The sequence below is a fragment of the Phocoena sinus genome, chromosome 21 (assembly GCF_008692025.1).
Source record: "Phocoena sinus isolate mPhoSin1 chromosome 21, mPhoSin1.pri, whole genome shotgun sequence".
NCBI lineage: Eukaryota > Metazoa > Chordata > Mammalia > Artiodactyla > Phocoenidae > Phocoena > Phocoena sinus.
This window is the reverse complement of record NC_045783.1, coordinates 8,029,979-8,049,721: the sequence shown is the minus strand read 5'-3', so window position 1 is coordinate 8,049,721 and position 19,743 is coordinate 8,029,979. Positions and strand designations below refer to the sequence as shown.

At 42.3% G+C, this 19,743-nt stretch overlaps 1 protein-coding gene across 1 annotated transcript in view; it reads right to left on the bottom strand.

The window, feature by feature from the left end:
- The window catches only part of CSMD1 (CUB and Sushi multiple domains 1), a 1,813,702-nt gene that overhangs the window by 1,793,751 nt on the left and 208 nt on the right, over positions 1-19,743 (bottom strand). The gene's annotated exons all lie outside the window — the stretch shown is intronic.

The following is a 19,743-nucleotide window of genomic DNA, read 5'->3' as shown; positions in this document are numbered from 1 at the left end:
TGTAACGAAGATTGGATTTACTTTACAATTCTGTGTTCGCCTGTGACGTTTACAGGTTCAGGAGAGAATTCGAGAACTTTATCTGTGGTTTCAAGGTGGGGGGGATCTGGTTGTGACTGGGTGAGAAGTGACAGATCTGGACTTTAGTCTTCACTTTGCTCTTGACTTTTTTTTTTTTTTTCATCTAGATTGTACTTCTTTCATACACCAAATTAAGACTGAACAAAATGAAATCTAAGGTCCCTTTCAGTTCTTATAATCTATAGTATTTGAGCACAAAAACTAAAAATAGAGTGACATAAAGATGGCATCTTTGAAAAATGAGACTGAATGCTATCAAATAACCTATATTAAAAGTTCATAAAGTGATTAAACACATTTTTTACATGAACGCTCTTAAAAATGTTTTTAGTATGAATGTCCTCCACATCCATTCTTGAATCATGAATTAACTCTGATCCTACAGAACAGTCAGTCTCAGAAACCATATGGTGAAACAGACACCGCTTCATAAAGGGATATTGAGAAGGCATTCTCCTAACACTATAGTAAGTCAAATGTCCTGAATTCTAGTCTTTTGGACTAGAACGTTGGAACGTGGGTGCTATTTGTCATAATTATTAGGAAACTAAAGAAGGAAAGGGAGGAAGATTTATTTTTATCTGACCTAATTTCTTGAGATTTAAGTCAGAAACGTATTTAACAGTAGACTATGTTTATCACACATTCAAAACTATAATTTCTAACTGCAAAGGCATGCACAAAAATGTATACGATTATTCTTATTTTCCTCCACATACACAGCTGAAAAATATTTTTGAAACAATTTATTTTCTATTCTCACACCCCTTGTATAAATATTATCAGCTTCTGTAAACTCCATTTCTTTGAAAATGAATAAAATTCTCATTATTATATGTGGAAAATACAGAATTGGAAGATAAGTTGACTCGACCAAGTAATTTCTAAGAGGGGAAAAGTAGCCTTTAAACCCCTGTTAACTCAGACATACAAGTACTTGATTATTTATAAGGTATTTTCCATAAAAGCCATTCACTGGGAGCAGACATTATACATTTTAGGTGTAATAAATAGTTATTAGGGATCAATATTTATCTCAAAAGCAGTAGCCAAAAACTGAAGAAAGTCTCAAGGGACTTGGGGGGAAAATGTGAGGGGATAAAAAGCTGAGGAGAGGAAGGTAAGGAACATAAAATCCGTTTCCCAGTATTTTCAGATCTGTCTGATGAAAGGAGGAGTATTATACGTTGTCCTGGGAGACAGAGGTGAGACCACACGTGGAGAGGTTACAGGGATGGAGACTTGGGTTCAGGGTGTGGAGATACAGATTCTTCCCCTAAGGGCATCATAAAACCCTGGAACAGGACGCTGGATGATACTCAAAGAGAAATCGCTGAATTTCTTTCAAGGATCCCGAATAAAGAAGTTCTGTGTTAGGCAGGGAATTTCAACCCTGAGGGTGCATGAATACAAACACATTTTGCTGTGGCTACAGTAAAGAAGCTGCAAGCTACAAGAATATGTTGTACAGGGCAGGGAATACAGTCGATATTTATAGTAACTTTAAATGGACTATAATCTATAAAAATACTGAATCACTATGCTGTACACCTGAAACTAATATAATATTTAAATCAACTACACTTCAATTAAAAAAACTTAAGATTTACCAAGTCTAAATTGTAGGCACCAGGAAATCAGGAGTTTTGTCTTTTTAATCACTTTATCTCATGAATTGTTTTCTTCCTAGTGTCTGAAACAAAGTGAAATTGCATGAATGTTTGCAGTGAATGAGTGAAAGTACTGACACCTATTTTTGCGTATAGCCTTGTAAATATTGTGTGGTTTAGCTGTCATTTTTACAAATGAAAACTCATTTGATAGGTTAATTTGGAATTAACATATACACACTAGTATATAAAAAACAGATGACCAACAAGGACCCACCGCATAGCATAGGGAGCTATACTTAATATTTTGTAATAACCTATAAGGAAAAAGAATCTGAAAAAGAATAGATATAATATATATGTATAACTGAATCACTCTGCTGTACACCTGAAACTAATACAACATTGTAAATCGACTATATCAATTTTAAAAAAATCACTTGGATTTTCTGTGGAATTTGATTCTATTGTTTCATAATTTTCATCCTTTTAAGGATATCACAAAGAAGGAAAAACAGCGCATAAAACCTAAATGATTCAGAATTTTGGGGCAATCAAAAGAATTCCTCAAGCTATATTGTATTTATTAAATGTAACAGCATATTGAGAAACATGGATTCTTCTTTGAAGATCCAATATCTTGTTAGCACGCTTCACTATTTTTTAGTGTTTTTTCGATTATTCTGATCACATTATTGAGAAAAATCATCTTTATTGGGATGTAAAATGCTTGAGGGCAGGGACTTTATCTCATTTACTTTGGACCCATGGCAACTAGAACAGGACTTGTCTTATACATGATGTTCAATAAAGTTAGTTGACTAAACATTTGCATGAATTTCAATAATCTGTGTGAAATTTACTTGCACTGAAAATAAGATTTGCTTGTATTGAAGCATTGATTTTCCTAGTTTGGGTTCCAGAACTCTTTCTAGCATTTAAATGATACATGTAACTTTAAAAACCAACATAAACACATAAAAATACTGTTGACTTCTACTGAAACCTACAGAGTTCATTCCTGCCCAATGTAGTGAGAAATCAAAAAGTCTCTGTGATCAAATATAAGACTGACTTTTGTTATTTGTTGTCTTTTTGATAATACGCATTCTGACAGATGTGAGGTGATACCTCATTGTAGCTCTGATTTGCATTTTTCTGATGATTAGCCATGTTGAGTATCTTTTCATGTGCCTACTGCCCATCTTATGTCTTCTTTTGAAAAATGCATATTTATATCTTCCGCCCATTTTTTGATTGGGTCATTTTTTTTTTTGACATTGAGTTGTATGGGCTGTTATATATTTTGAATATTAACCCCTTATCTAGCATAACATTTGCAAACATTTTCTCCCATTCAGTAGGTTGTCTTTTCATTTTGCAGATCGTTTCCTATACTGTGCAGAAGCTTTTAAGTTTAATTATGTCCCATTTGTTTATTTGTGCTCTTGTTTCCTTTGCCTTAGAAAAATTAATACAGCCACTGTGGAAAATATAGAGGTTCCTCAAAAAACTAAAAACAGAACTACCATATAATCCAGCAATTCCACTCCTGGGTGTATATCTGAATAAGTCTAAAACACTAATTCAAAGAGATACATGAGCCCCAATGTGTATCCCGTGTGCACAGACCACAGCCAAGTGTTGTGATGGCAAAGACCACGACAACCCGTGACAGTCATCAACTGTGTATACACAATTGAAAATAAGAAGAAGAAAGAAAAAATAGAGTGGACCCTGCCTCTGTAGCCCAGAAGGGTCTGTGATAAGTGATCAGGAGGGATCGATACTGTTTCCTAAGTTGAAGACTGGCTACCTCCAAAAAAAAATAATTTTATTTACTATGAGAAAATCTGATTGAAAAAGGAATCCTTGTACAGTGGACAGGTATGCCTTTCTGGTTTGGAATGGAGCTTTTGTTCAGTTGCAGGTAATAACTTCCTAGACATAAGGATCTAAAATTGGTTTATAATTATTATGGGGCTATCGCAAATCATGGTTTTTCTTTTCTCTAACAATGTATCTACAAGTATATGGGTAACTACCTCAAAATTTGTCTATTCCTTGTCTTATTTTCAAATGTCTTAAAAGATGTCCTCCTCTGTTTACATACTGCACTAAATCAGTGAAGGCATCTTAACAAAATGCAAAAGCAGCAATTTGTTCTTGAATATAATTGTATTAAAAGCATATAGAATGATTTCATACTGCCCCTCTAGTACTACATATTGTTTTTAGCTCTCTGCGTGCATAAAGTTCAATATGTATAAAATTCTTTGGACTGATATTTTCACCTTGTCCAAAAGAATCCAATAATCTAAAAATAGCTTTACACAGAAAACTATAGTCAATATCCTGTGAGAAGCCGTAATAGAAAAGAATATTTTAAAAAAGAATATATAGATATAACTGAATCACTTTGTTTTATTAACTTCACAGCAGAAATTAACACAACGTTGTAAATAAACTATACTTCAATTTTAAAAATACTAAAAATAGCTTTAAAACAAATGCACCATGTGTTGAAATTTACCTACAACCATGCGCCTTCATCCTACACAAGCTAAGATGGTATTTTGCTTCAGAACTACCTGTTTGAATAACGCCATCCCCACGCTCAGCCCAGCATGCACTTGTTGGAAGTGTGTCCTTTTAGGAATAATTTAGATACGGTTGGTATGTTACACATCTACTCCTTCCACTGGCCTCTTTCTTTATCAAGTTATTTATTAAAGTAAGTGCCGCTTTAGTGCAGTGCTTAAAGATATGCTGAGACACATCTCTAGTCAGCAATTAGCAAAGAAGACCCACAGGGGATCAAGTGTTTCCTGAAGTGGTGGAATCAGGGCACCTGTTGTTGCCTTTTTCTCCAAACACTGAAATTTGTCAGGTGTCTCCCATATGCACGAGAACTGGCCGTGGTAAGTGCTGGTCAAGTGCTCGTTTTCATACAAATTTTACTACCAACAGTCATATTGGTGCGATTCTCTACGTGGACCACGTATTCCTCAACCACTGGTTCCTAGTCTTTCTCTATAATGTTGATCATTAGTTTTATGCTTTTGTTAACTATTTTCTATCGCGAAAAAAAAATTAATTGATGACGTAGCTCCTTCAAGAATAGCCAAATAGAATATGAGTTATTCTGCAAAAATCAGATTAGAATGTAAAGCTCTACTCTCTGATACAAGGCAAGAAGTTTCATCGTCATTCAAAACACAGCACTGTTCAGCATAAGCTCATTTAGCAGTTAATCCTGTGGCAGAGGCAAAAGGGTTTCAAGCTAAAGGAGACCGGTGTGTGTGAGTGGTGAGTACATATTCCTGGTCTCCTGCACACTGGGGAACAATGCCTTCTCTTTCCTGGGCTCTAAAACTGGCCTAAAAACTTAAATTCCCAGAGCTCCTGAGAAGATCACCCGGACGGCACCTCACTCAAGACCACGTTCAGGTGGACCTCACCGAAATCACTCTGCTGATGTACATCCTCGCAAAGCCACTGCCCCACGTGACAGGCAGAACCTAGGTCTGGAGTCACGCTTGCTGGAGAAATGTTGAATGGGCGTCTCTGTAACAGACTCCATTTAAAACTAAGTTGCAGAAGCACAGGTTCCACTGCTGCCGAGTTAGCTTTCACTGGAGAAGATGCAGTGGGCATGGAAGCAGGGGGCCTGAGGCAGGACCCCACCTGAGGACACAGAGGGCTGGCCTGTCAGGAATCGGCTGAGCAACCTTTCAGTACTTAATCCACCCACTCGCTCCCATGTTCACCAAGTCCCCAGCACCAAGGCCTCTCCTTCCTCTTCTGCAGGCCCTACAGAGTGGCTGAATCGGCAGGTTTTGATGTTGGCTGCAATTGGCCACTTTGGATGGGGAGACACGGACGGTCCCTTGGATAGCAGACTGGCCCCCTTGAGTTCGAAGGGTTCGTGCTTTGCTATTGGCCACTGGGGTCCTGGGCTGCCTGTTCTGAAAGTCTTGATCACGTGACCCTGGACAGACCACCATGCAGCACGTATCTGAGTCACTCTAACTGGGGCTTTCACACGTAGGGACTTGATAAAAGAAATGTTCACATATCAATGTGTGGGGAAGTTATTCTGGCTTATACGTGGGTCAACTTGAAATTGATGCTGACTAGAACAGCCTGTTTGCGGTCTATCAGACGTACATTGTACACCTGCTTTAATTATTAAAGAAGATAATTAAATAATAACTTCATTGACCAGAAGTAAAGAATGTGTCCATGTTAAAAATAAAGACGAAATGCCTTCCTTCTTGGGAGGCCAATGCTCATCCTTCTTCAATGATAAGATTCCCTTCCCAGAAGCCAAAGCCATACTGACTCTCTGTGTACAGGCTGATCTGTTTTTTTTGTTTTTTTTTAAAACTTGAAGCAATGTATCCCTGGCTTGTTTAATGTTCTTTGCTCTGACAAGACATGAAATTGTGCTGAAAACCCCGCTTCTCTGGAGCAGTTCCTCAGCACTATCTGGGAAGCTGGCTTCCGGGCTGTAGTCCTCAGTTTGGCTCAAATAAAACTCTTTTCTATTCTTATTATTGACTGCTTATTGATTATTTCTGTTGACAGACTCTACCTTTGAATATTCAACACAGGTATTCAGACCTAGAGAAGGAGGAGGAGGTATGGCAGATTTTCAATTCAATGGTCAATCATACTTAAGTGATGAGACCCTAAACTGGGTAAACTGGGAAGCCTAGACCAGAAGGAAAGGGCCAGAGCCTGACTGTCCTGGCACTACTGACTGCTCCATCTTTACGGAAGGGGTCTGAGTTTAAGTCAATGAACAGGGTCCTAACAATTCTACACACCTTAATCTTCCAGACTCTCCAATTCCACCGATTGTCCTCCATGTTCAGAAAGGTAATGTTTACTACGCCACCTAGCAAAGACCTCATCTACACAGGCTTTTCACAAGGCTTACTTGGCAAGGTGCAGTATTTCAAATTTTCTTTGTAAAAGTAACCTCAGATACTTTTCTTAGGAGAAACTATGCAGTTAGAAAAAATATACAAACTCTTTCCGAATATAAAAGCATCGCGTGGAGTCAAGAATACAGCCAAAAAAAAAAAAAAGAATACAGCCAATGAGCCTTCAGACAATGCTATTTTTAAAAGTTTTCTACTCTTTTCTTTTATTGTTTCTCTCATGGTCACTTCAAATTTCAAGGCTTCCTGGTCATAAATGACTTTAAAACACATTTCTTCAAAGTGCCTGTACTGAGCATTTAACGTTATTCAACCCAAATGTGAGGCGTGAGGCCAAATCATGACGGGGATCCAATTATCACTTGACCTAACTGAGCAATCGATATACTTTTTTAACTCTGTCAACGAAGTAGCGAATGTAAGAGTATTCTGAACATCCCAAAGAACTGTAGAAACTAGTATCAGGATGATTCTTATAAAAATATAAGACACTCACATACAAATGTAATTATTAAATTATTCATCTCCACTTACAAATAATTTCTCTCCAGCAAAACTGGGCTTTCCCCAATGTTACTTCTGTGGCCACAACTAGAATTGACAGTCTAATATTTTAGTTGCCATAATAAAACAGTTGTAACATTTACTTAAGATTAGTAACTGCCAGGTCCCGTTCTAAGCTTTTTATCTGTGCTCATTCATTGAATCCTTATTAAGTCCAGTTAACAGCTCTTTGCAAAGATGAGGATACAGTGTGTGAGAGAGTTTTACGTCCTTTAAGGCATATACTACTAGAGGCAGATATAGAGACTGAACCCTAACTGTGTAGCTGCCTGGAGGATGCTGTCGGACACATAAAACAGCATTTCTGTATACCCTGTCCAAAATGGTACCCTGAGCACATAGAAACTTAAGACGATTTCTATCCTCCGACATTAATGGTCAATCGGAAAAATGAACTGGTTCTCACTTCCGTGGAGTGATTTCATGATTCAAGTGCTTCTAATCACTAAGAAATGCGAACAGGCAACTGTCTAACTGTACTAACTGGAGCAGTTCCAATAAATAAAAGATCTCAGTGTAGTGGAGTTTCAAGTGTTGAGTTCTTTGGAATTAAATATTCTTCCAGGACAAATGTGTCCTTCAAATGATCGTTGATAGAAAATATATTAACTATGAACACAAAGGGACCACCAGCTAGGTGACATTGTGGCACTGTGTCTTTCCTGACCTAAAAAAAAATTATGGCAGGTAACTGTTTAACAAAGTAGCTAAATCGTTTAACATGTTTCCATCCTACTGAGGGTCCTGCAGTGCCCCCAGCGGTTCTGGACCATCTCAGAAGTATGAAGGTTGAATGCTGTGCTTCTCTAGCTGCTAGGATCATATCAGGGTTTTAGTTTAAGCCTAGAACATTCCTAGCCACACTGTCCTCACAGATGATCATGTCAGGAGATTGTACTTACACCAGGGGGATGGCGGGGGTGGGGGAGATGGAGAGTTGGGTCACCAAGAGGCATGTGGGCTCCCATGGGAGGAGTGTTCGCTTAGACTCAGTTCTGCCGTAGTTTTCCCTATGAATTTGTGCAGGACACAAGTTCTCTGGACACAAGTAAAAGAGAGTGGACTTATAAACCTGAAGGTCACTTCAAGTTCAAAACTCTTATAATCTATGTCTGCTCATCAGCATGATCTGATAAAAGCTACTTGTCTTTTTTTTTTCCTTCCAGGTAATTCTTTTCAATTTAAGAACTATTATTTTATTTAGAGAAGTTTGACACAGTTACCCAAAAAAGTCACACGACACTTAAACGCCAATGCTATCATGTGTGCATCTTTTCAGATATTTTTACATGGGTAAAGAAGTAACTTGACTTTTCCCTACATGAAAATGGGAATGGCATATACATACTATTTTGAATTTTCAACTTAATCCTTTATCATGGACATGCTTTCGTAAAGGTAACACAGTGTGCTATAGAACAATTTATTTAGCTGTTTTAGGATAACTGACATTTAAGCTCTAGTTTTTCACTACCAGGGAGAGGGCTAAAATGAACACGCATATATTGCTGAAGGATGTATCACATTTCTGGGCTAAAATATCTGCTACTTTAGAATTGTGATTGGTATGGCCAAATTATCTCCTCCCTAAATTTTTCTAGATATACAACAATAGTGTATGGAAGTGATTTCTCTATGTACTTGCTAACATGTGATATACCAAGTGTAGTTTTACAAAAGGCACTGGGGAAAATATAACATTCTTTTTTCAATGCTATTTTGATCACTAGTAAGTTTAGGGATCTTTTCCTACATTTATCATTTATGTTTGCTCTTTCTGTAAAATATTTATATTTGTTGCCCATTTTTAATCAGGTCCTTGGCCATCTGCTTATTGACTGAACGATGCTCTTTCTATATCAATATATTTCTAGGACACCATGGTGGACAGACTCGTAGGGTGGCCTCCACGATCTCTGCCTCCTCATGTTTATGTCTTCTACAGTTCCCTGCCCCTTGAGGTGGGCAGGACCTGGGTCTTACTTCTAGCCAATTGAATAATGGAAAAAGTGATGGGCTACACATGCTTGTATGTCCATGATCATATGATTACATATAATGCCGTAGCACCCTACTTGCTGGAGTCTCTCTCTCCTCTGGCTTTGAGCCATGCTGGGAAGCCCCATTAGGCAAGGAACCATGATGGCCTCTCAAGGAACTGAGGGTGAGCTCTGGCCAATGGCCAGCAATAAACTTAAGCTCTCAGTCCTACAACCACAAGGAATGGAATTCCGCCAGCCACCTGAGTCATCTCAGGACTGGGTCCTTCCCCAGCTGAGCTTCAGGTGAGACTGAAGTCCCAGCCAACACCTTGATTACAGCCTTGTCAGATCATAGGCAGAGGGCGTGTGACCCAGCTACTCTGTACACAGACATCGACACAGAGAACCTATAGTCCTATCTCTGAGGTATTTTAAGCTTCTGGATTGCGGTAATAATGTTACACAGCAATAGCTTGCTGATACAAACAGTGTTGAGAAGGAAGACTCCTCCTCCAATCGTCCTTCACAGCTCGATTTTCTAGCTCTTAACTGCTCCTGGTGATGTCTGGTCTGGCAGGGAGGATAAAAGTGGGGAGCAGAGGACAACATAACATGATCTTGCTATGAATATCTTCCACTTTCTGACTCGATTCCTCAATTTGGGACAAAGAATGAACACTCACTGAAAGGCATAAAAAAGTGGCTCAAACCTCTTTTTCAGATTTTAAGGCTTAAATAAATGACACAAGAGCTCCAATTTATGTACTTTTTTTCCTTCTCACAGGTTTTGTTCGTACATATAAAAGTAAGAAAGTCCATCATCACTTCACTTTGTCATGTAACACTTCATATTATTTTTAACACAACTGTTTTTTAAAAGGCCTCTTATTGTCCATCCATCATAAAATTGAAAGAAAAACACATTTGCCAGGAGCTATAAATCATACCCCCAAGTTTGGCATGGCTGTAGTTTGGTACTTTCGGGTCAGAATACCCCTCATTTTTTAAATACCCTGACACCATGTCTCTTCTATTTGTCTTGTTGCCACTAGAGAACACTGGGAAGGCAATTTTGTAACTGCAGTTGTAAAAGAAAGAGATCGGTTCTTCTTTGTTCTATAATCCTCTTATACAGTTCTTTTAAATTAAAAAGCAGAGAGAGAAAATAGCCATGAAGATCAAAATGACAATTGTAGGTTGACATATCTGAACACGCTCTAATATCATTAAATTATTATCACTAGAAGAAGAAAACCTGCAAACAGCCTAGATACCTTACTTTGTATACAAAGAGAAGCAATTATGAGAAAGAAACATGAGTGAATCAAATAAGGGTGGCAAGATAATAACTTGGATATAGTGTTTCAAAGCTAATTATTTTGACATGTTCTAGCGTAGGTATGTGAATAAATAAATCATGCACAGTGACCTGAAAAAATCATTACTGATACCTTCCATCGGTCATCTCTCTCCTCTGAGTCCTTTCACAAAATATTTTCAACACATTAATTTGACTCACAAAAAAAATGGAGAGAATCAGGTATATGAGAACAGTTGTTTATTCATTGAAGGAATAGTGAATGTATAAGGAAGCATGGTGACAGCTTGATAGTTCCAAGAATGTCTTTCAATCCTCCAAATGTTAAGATCTATGAAGTATCACTTTGCTCTATACTGGAAACTAACACAACATTGTAAATCAAGTATATTTCAAAAAAAAAAAAATCTATGGCGTAAGAATGATATAAACCAATGGAAACAAAACCAGCAAACGATGTTTTTGTTTGTTTGTTTTGCTTTAGAAGATCCTAAACTTTCAATTTACAATCTTATGAAAGATCATCGTGAAACACAGTAAGTAACAAAGAAATTCAGATGAAGGAGCGATTGGGTGACTGGCTAAGGGAGAGGTAAGCAGAAGCGGACTCAAGCTGCTAGGCTCGGGATAAATGGAATCAAGGTGCATTTCAGGATGTGCATTACACTGATTTAGTTGAAGTTGGAGTCACCAGGAGGAAGCACAGAGACAGAGCGTGAGAGATGAAGCCAGATTATGAAACACTCTGCAAGTCAGTTTGGGGGAAACACGCTGTATTCTGCACAAGTACATAGTACTTACGATGCCAAAACACATTACCAGCAAACCAAAAAGTGCTTTTTCTCCTACCCAATGTTCTGTTTGTACTACATTCTAGAGGTCATTACAACAAAACACGACAGTTACAGCAACAATCCTGGGACCTGGGGGGAAAAGATGTTCGAGAAAACAAAAATTCCCGTTTCCAAGAAATAGATTCCCAGCCAAAAAAGGCAGGGCCTGACCCACTGGTTGTGTGAGGGAAGGAGGAGGGAAGGCCAAGAAAAAGATGTCTATTTTCATATTTCAGGAAATAGTCTTAGGACGGTAGCTTACATGCCTTCACACTTGGTCTTTTAGCTTTAAGGACCCACAGAAGAATTTCTGAGGAGGATTCCACCAAGCATCAATATTTATAGGTTCATCTACACGCTCAACACTTAACCTGGTCCCCGCCGCGCTTTAAAAAAAGTGTGGGGGGGTGTCTGGCTGTACTTCCTCAGGGCCAGTTCTCACTCAGCTTCTTTCTCACACCTTTTGTCCCTGTTCTTTTCTCCTCCAGACTTTGAGAGGCTGAATCAAGATCTCACCTCTTATGCAAACTCCTCTCCAACATCTGCATGACCTTTAATGTCTCTGACACAGTCTAATATTTGTATAAACACTAATCAAAGTCCAGCTATTTTAGTTTTGTTGTTTCTGTTTTGAAGAATGTAAGCTCCAGGAGGGGCATCACAGATTCAGTCTTCTTTGTTTATAAAGTGTGTAGGTAAATAGCAAGTACTTGTGAATTCCACTGATACTGACTTGAGCCATTCTAGTGGCCACCTGCTGTAACGCTTCAAGTGAGCAGAAGGGTGACTCTAAACCTATTTAAGAGTCTAGACTTCCCAAATCTCTTCTCTGGCCCCTAGGTCTTCATTGCTAAGCATGGTAGTTGACTAGAAACATACATTCCCCTCAAATGATAGCATCTCCTCCTAGATGCTTAAATGTAATAAATGAGATGATTTTTCCCACTTGACTTTCTCTTGATGTCATCTACAAAAAAAAATTTTTAAGTATAAGGATTTATATTTAGAAAACGTATTGTTTCCATACAAAAGGGAGCACCCATACTGAGCAGGTAGCCCACAGATAAACTGCAACCTCGTTTCTAGAGCCAGCACCATAAAAAAGAGAAAAAACTCTAATGGCTGGATTTGACTTAAATTGTTCACAGTAATTATATTTTGAAAGAAAGGAGAACAAGAATGAGACAGACAGGAAGGCAAGATTGATGCCAAAGAAATTTACATTTGTAGCGCAAGAAGGGGAGTATCTGCTCCATTTTGTTAATTTCTTGTAAAAATATGACCCTTCTTATGTCATCAGGGTCCCTCCTCTCTTATGTACGAAGTGTCGATCACACCCTGCAAGTCTTATCCACAGTTGTATTATACATCAAAGTACATCACTTTTCTAACCACACACAAAAAAAGTCTGAAACAAGGAGACAAAAATTGTTGACAGCCTTTGAACACACTCTGGTTCATCCTTTGAAAGAAAAGTGAATATCCTTAAGCCCAGTAGAATCCATTTTCTAAGAAGGAGCTGTGTTTAACTTTCTGTATCTCTGAAGATTCTCTATTTGCATAAAAGTCAAAGGTCTGTGGTGCTGATTATCCATTTACTGATAGAAAAAGGAAGTGAAAATTCACGCAGGGAGTTCTCTGGTTTTAAGAACTCAGGTCAAGGATGCGGAATTTTATAGGAACAGGAATGGCGAGAGCCCACCATATATTTTACATGACTCTCAACTTCATGTAGACAACTACTCACTTGTGAAAGATCAATAAAGACACTTTCTCTTAAAAACAAGAGGAGAAATAAGTAAGTTTCTGTGAAGAAAGGCACAGAGATTCACCAGGCATCTGGAAAAGGACTGCTTAGAATTCACAATTAATTTCAAAGGCTTTAGAGATCCCTCCCCAAATAATTCTAATTTTAACCTAACACTTAGCTCCTTTTTCTGTAACGCTAATCATATCAGAGTATACTAAACAGTAAAAGAAAAAAAAGTAATTTATTCGTATGGTATTTTTATATGAAAGAGTACAATTATCCCTTGAAGTCATCCCATAATATAAACACTACGGACAAGGAACTTGAATCTCAGCTTTGCTGTAAAATTATTTAAAAAAAAAAAAGATTAAACAGTCTAGAATGATGAACAGAGATAACGGGGGCACTAATGATAAAGAAAAATTCTCCTGAAATAATTGCACAGTTTCATAATATAGTATATTCGGTGAAGAGGTTATTAGATTTTGAGGACTCTTATTGAAAGGGAGGTCGAGATAGATAGATAGATAGATAGATAGATAAATAGATAGCTCTCTGACACCACCCAAAACTACACTCAAGGGAGAAGCCTTGGGATTTGCATTTAAACAAGCCCTCAAGTGATTATTCTGCACACAAAGGATTATTCAAAAACTCGACATCAAGGCGACAATGCCAACATCTACTACGATAAAGGTAACATGTTTAGTACCCAAAACATACATTGGAGAAATGCTTGATGTCCTCAAAAGCTGCTCTGATTCCACTGGGACTCATGTGGCTTAAAATTATCTGGATAAATCAGGCAGACAGTTGGATTTACATTAATAATATCTACATGCCACATGAGGTTTTCTTGGATCTTACTGAGGTGAAGACCCTCCAAAACACACACGACCCCAAAATAAATGAATAAAGGTGCTTAGAATCAGGGTAATATTTTACGTAATTTAAATCTCGGGTTGTAATAAAATCCTAAAAGTGACTCATTTGTGAAAAAAACTGGAAAGTAGTAGTACCAACGAGATTCTTTCATGCCTCTATCTCCCTTGATCTCATGTTAGTAACAAGGATAATTTTTAAATCACAAAGCATTATTCATGACTTCCTGCTTCCCAGACAATGGGGCAAAATCACATTAAGATTATAAGCATTAAGATGGAAGTATCACTTTTATTCTACTTATATTTGCAAAGAATGACAATTGTGAAATATCCCTTTCCCTTTTATAGCTTTCCCTGAGCTAAAACTAGTGCAAGATAACGCAGGAGGATTTCAACCAATAAATTGCAATATGTATTAGAAGCATAAAAGACACAGTAGTTATTTTTAATACATGTCCACACCTGCATGTTTTTCATTCACCAAAGAAGTTTTAGCAAGAGAGACATATAGTGGGTCAAAGTAACAGTGACTGTAAATCAAGTTAATTTGTTGTAATGTTATTCCTAAGTAGAATGTTTCCAGCATATGCAGAAGGAAGTTTTGCTAAATGAGATGGTGTGCCTAGCGGTGATGAAATCTCCTCCACCTAGAACAAAGATGCTCAAGACTAAAGACAGACTGTGCGGCCTCCCTAGAGCACTGAGGGCGTTTCCTCTCCGCCCAGCTAGGGGTTGGTATAGACGGTTTAAGGAAATGGCAGCTAAATTCAAAACTGAAAAGAAAAGAAAAACGTGTGTCATACTCTGCATCCAAAGAGGTTGGTCTGTAGGGGTAGGAGGACCACACAGTGTGCGTTATTTCCATAAAAAGCTGCTACGACCAGTCAGTTGTAACCAGTTCAATGAACAAATTTTCTTCTACTCTTCTTTTGTATAATGGGAATTTAAATCCTGGTACTTATGCACTTGCATACTAGGGCCTAAATTCCACCCTACATATGGACAGATTAATTAGTCAAAGGTCATTTAAGGCCATCTTAACATCACAGTACAAGAGACTTATTTCCTTGCACTTAGGCAAATACCCCAATATGATTATCTGATTTTCATACTCATAGGTGGTTCTGAAATGGACACCCAGTGAGCGAAGCCCAGTGGCCATGCAACTGAAGACAAGCTCAAGGGGTTGATTTCCTTTAGGATCAGTTATTTTCAGCCCAGCCTAAGTGTCAATTTCTTTGCCCCAGATGGCACATCCACGCCAGTTCTCCTGTTTCAAACATTAGCCACGTTTGGTCTCCATGGTGGCCTGACTGCAGAGTGAAACTGGTTTGATTCTATCAGTTACCACTACTGGTCCAGTAATCCAGCTTCCTACTCCAGTGTCACAGGGACCAACAGGCTTTTAAATATGACCAGGCAACCCAAGGACGCAAATACCGTAGGCTGTACAGTATCTATACCTTTAACTCAGATGTCTTCTTCTGATGTATTAGCTAAACAAATAAAATTAAAAGACAACATAGCTTTGTCATCTACTCTATGCAAGGAGTACCCAATCAACTTCTTAATTCCAGAGAGGAATGAACCTCACCAGAGAAACAGAAAAGGCTAAAGGGAATGTGAAGTTTAAATCTCACGTATGCAAGTCCTAGTGGCTTATTTTCCCTGTGAGCTCAGCAGAAAGAGGCCCGCTTCGAATTCAGTAGAGCACAGAGTATTTAATATGCCGTTTGCATTTTGACAGCTTAGAAATGTCTACACTGGATTTGCTATTTCCTCTGCAATGAGCGCTAACCGGCCACGGAGCCTTTGTTTATCTGTTTCTTAAAGGAAGCAGAACCATTTTCTTGACATTTTCAAAGCCCTGTTGGTGTTTGTTTGAGACAATAAACTGGAGACTAAGGAAGCATTGCCCCCAGGAGGAGCTGTTTCTGCCTGTACGAACTTTCAACTGTAGTCCTGGCCTTCTTCTCATCAAGCAGGATTGGCCAGCTGAAAGCCAATATCAAAACAGTGATTCCCTTTCCTTTCAAGGCCTGTGTTTGCAGAGATTCTTGAGACCTGAGGGAATTCTACTACCACTTACCACCTGCTATTGGCTCCTTGGGACTAGTTTAATGAGACCTCACTGTCCTACTAGTCAAGTTTACAAAACCTGTCACTGAGGAAGATAAGCCTCTCCTTTGCTTACCTTTTTAAGGACTTAAAGTCCCTAATGAAGAATTATATAGGTGCTCCAGAAGCTCTGGAGCTATGGGCTGAAGAGTTATAAATTGGAAAACAAAAAACAAACAAAAAAAAAACAGAATCCTTTGACAACTCAATAAAAAATAAATGTGATTTGCTAAGCAGATCATGAATGCAGAAACAGTAACTTCCTTTTAGATGGCCTGCCTTTTTAGTGATCAGGAGTTGGCCTCGAAAGCCACTTATTCACAGGAGCTCCTGTCTCCCCCAGGAGAGAGTACATATATACATATGTGTGCAATGGCCCAGCCATAAGGATCCTGGCCAGCAAATGAAAGGTCTTAGCATCCTTCCTGGTGATGAGAATTGAGGTAACTCACATAGAAGTAGGCAGGTTTGGGAAACGCCTCTCTCTCTCTCCACCCCCTCCCTCCCTCCCTCTCTGTCCCCCTCCCTTCCCTCTCCCCCCCCCCCCTTGTAGGGTTTCTGTGGAAATTTGGCAAGGCATACTTAAATCTCTTTGCTGGGTGGGTTGGTGAATTTCAGAATCAGGGATTTTGAGAAACACTCCACCTTTCTCTACCAGACTTCCTACGGTGAGACCCACAGGGCTACTACTATATGTGCCTCTTTTTAGTACACTTTCTGAATAATGCCTGCAAATAGCTGCATTCTCCTTGCTGCACAAACTGGCAAAACACAACTGAGAAGCCAACTCTGTCCATACAGCCAGTAGATCAGCCCCAGATAAAGGGCGCAAATCTCAGTGCTCAAGGAATGCATTATTCCACCTATTCACTAGATGACTACTGTAGAGGCTTTCAAGCCTTCTTCCCTCTCCCGTGGTCCCTGCAAGTGTGCTGCTTTTAAAGAGGTATGTACACTTGAGACTCAACCTTTACAATAGCGTTAGTAATCAAAAAGAAAAAGAGAATCACAAGGGAATCCCGGGTACCCCCGGCTGAAAGCACAATCAACTACAGCTGACAACCCGGGTACTGAAGGTACCGAGTTCTGATGACCGCGACCGCAGCCGCCTCCAGCCTCTCACGACTCGCAAACAGGTCACGAATTCCGCCCCACGCAGCAGAACTCTCCGCCCGCCTGCGCCGCCGCGGGAGTCGCCACCTGGGCGCGCTCGGCTCGGCTCCCGCGGCGGCGGCTGGCGCTGCCCCCAGCGCTCCCCGCTCCTCGTCAGGGAAGCCTTCCCGCGCGCGTGCGGCCCGGGCGCCCCCCAGCAGAGGCCCGACCTTGGCCACCCGGGCTCGCTCACCAAGGGGACTGCGACCGCCCCCCACCGCCCCCCAGCCGCCAGACCGCTCGCAGGGCCACGCCGGCGCTGGCGTCCCCAGCCTCCTGCCCGCATCCCGCTCCCACGCGGCCACCTGCGCGCCCACTTGACCCCGCGGGCGCAGAGGAGACGCGGCCCCGGACCCCCCGGGGGTGATGGGGGGCTACGCGCAGCCACCGCAGCCTCCACCAAGCAACAGCGCAGTGAGCGCGGCCGCTCCACTCGCAAACACACACACACACACACACACACACACACACACCCTACTCTCGCACCGCGCACGCCAGGGGACCCTGGGTTCCACTTCTTGGCTTCTACAGCCGGCACCTAGGACCCCCAGCGCGCAGGAGGCTCTGTCTTCCATGCGGCTGCCCATCCAGGGAGCCCAGGACTTTGCGCCCCTTGCCGGGATCAGCCAGGGCAGCCCCCGGTCCCGTCCCCGCCCGAGCCCAGAGGCCCGGCCCACCCGCGCAGCGGCGGCGGCGGCGGCATCCGCCCGGCACACAAGTGTGCGGATTATTAAGCAGCCCCGGCCGACCCGCCGCCTCCTCGGCACAGCAACCCCTGCGAATTGCAGGGGAAGGGCGCTCAGAGCGCGCGGAACCGCGGGGAACCGAGAGTGCGCTCAGAGTCTGAGCTGCCTGCCGGGGCCGGGAGGCGGCCGGGGCCCAGCTGGGCTTGGAGCGCCGGGGAGAGGAGCGGGAAGTTGTGCAGAGTTGTGTAGCAGGTGTTTCCTCTCCGCGCAGGGGCTTGGTGGGACCCCCGACACACAAACGCACACCTGCCAGGGACAGCCCTCTTCGCCCTCGACTCTTCCTGCTTCGCCCTCTGTGCCCAGCCAATCCAGCGGGCCCGGAGGCCGCTGCCCGCCTGCCCGGCTCGGCTGGCCGTGCCTCCGCGGAGGCTCCATCAGCGGCGCCCCAGGCGGGGCGGCTGGACCAAGCCGGGCAGGTGGGCGGAGGGTCGGCGTCTTTGGGAAGCTCCCCAGTCCCGAGCAACCCTGAGTTCCAGCAACTAACCCTGCGTTTGCGCTCCCTGGGATCGTGGGGCGCATTCCCATAGACACCCCTTTGTGACACCCCAGTGCTTTCGGAGAGGAGCCACCGCGCGGGGACGCCTAATCTGCCGTCGCTCCATCTCGCCCCAGGCCGGGCCCATCTGGAGTTTTCCTACGGCACCAGAGACAGTCCTCCTTCGCCTTGTCAATCACCCCTGAATCTGGAACACTGAAGGAATAGAAAATGGGAGGAAAAGAAGATGGAAGAATCTAGAGAGGAAAGGGGAGTTTTACATGGGAAAGAGCAAATTACCATTAAAAAACAAACAAAAACATGATTTGACTCCATCCTTTAAAACGGAAAAGAAAAAAATTATAGATATAGATATTTTCAGGAGTGGGACGGTGTGTGCTGATCGATCGAGCGCGGGGCGAGTATCCAAGGAAGCTAAAATGAGGAAATGGGGGCAGGTACTTTGCAATGTGAAAATCATCTATATCCTCTCTCTCTCTTCTCTGTCTCTCTCTCCCTCTCTCTCTGAATCAAGAGGGACCTTGTTTTCTTTCCCAGAGAACAGACAAGTGCAGGAGCTGCTGCCAGCCCCGAGGTTGCAGCCTGTAGGCTAGTTGGCGGAAAACATTCCCAAACTCGTTTCAAGGAGAACACCAAGTTCACGGAGCTCCAAGCCGAGGAGCGACCCGGGGACACTCCTTCCCCTGACCAGGGGTGGCAGCGGGGAAGAACCCTGTGAGCAGGCGACTGTCTCCGGAGCTGAACCCCGTCCAGGTCCCCCTGCTCTCTCCACGCACCTCGCCGGGTCCTTCCAACTTGCAGGGAGCAAAGTGCGGGGAGAGGAAGGAGGGGGCGGCCTGGCCGTGGACGTGGGAGGGAGAGGGAGGAAGGGTGCGCGGTGCCCGGTCTGCAGGCCGCTTCGCCCGTGGCACCCGGACCCCGAGAGAGCCAGAACTTGCCGGGCCCGCTCGGCCCGGGCCACTTTCCCAGCCGCTCCGGGTCCGGGGAGAACGTCCCGGGAACCATCGAGCCACCCGGACCCGCTGTGCCCACATCGCCGAGGAGACACCACCGCCTGCCGCGGCGCGGTTTCAGCCCAACTCGGGTTTGGCTCCTTTCTCCCTAACAGCCCCCAGCGCCGAGAAAGGAGAGACATTTCGTTTCGGCCCAAGTCAGGGGGAAGGAGAGGCGGGGGTGGGGCGCGGGCGACGAGGGCGGGCAGAAGGCGATGGAAGCTGGCTCCCTGCATCGCGATCCCCGGGCGTCTGCCACGGAGAGCCA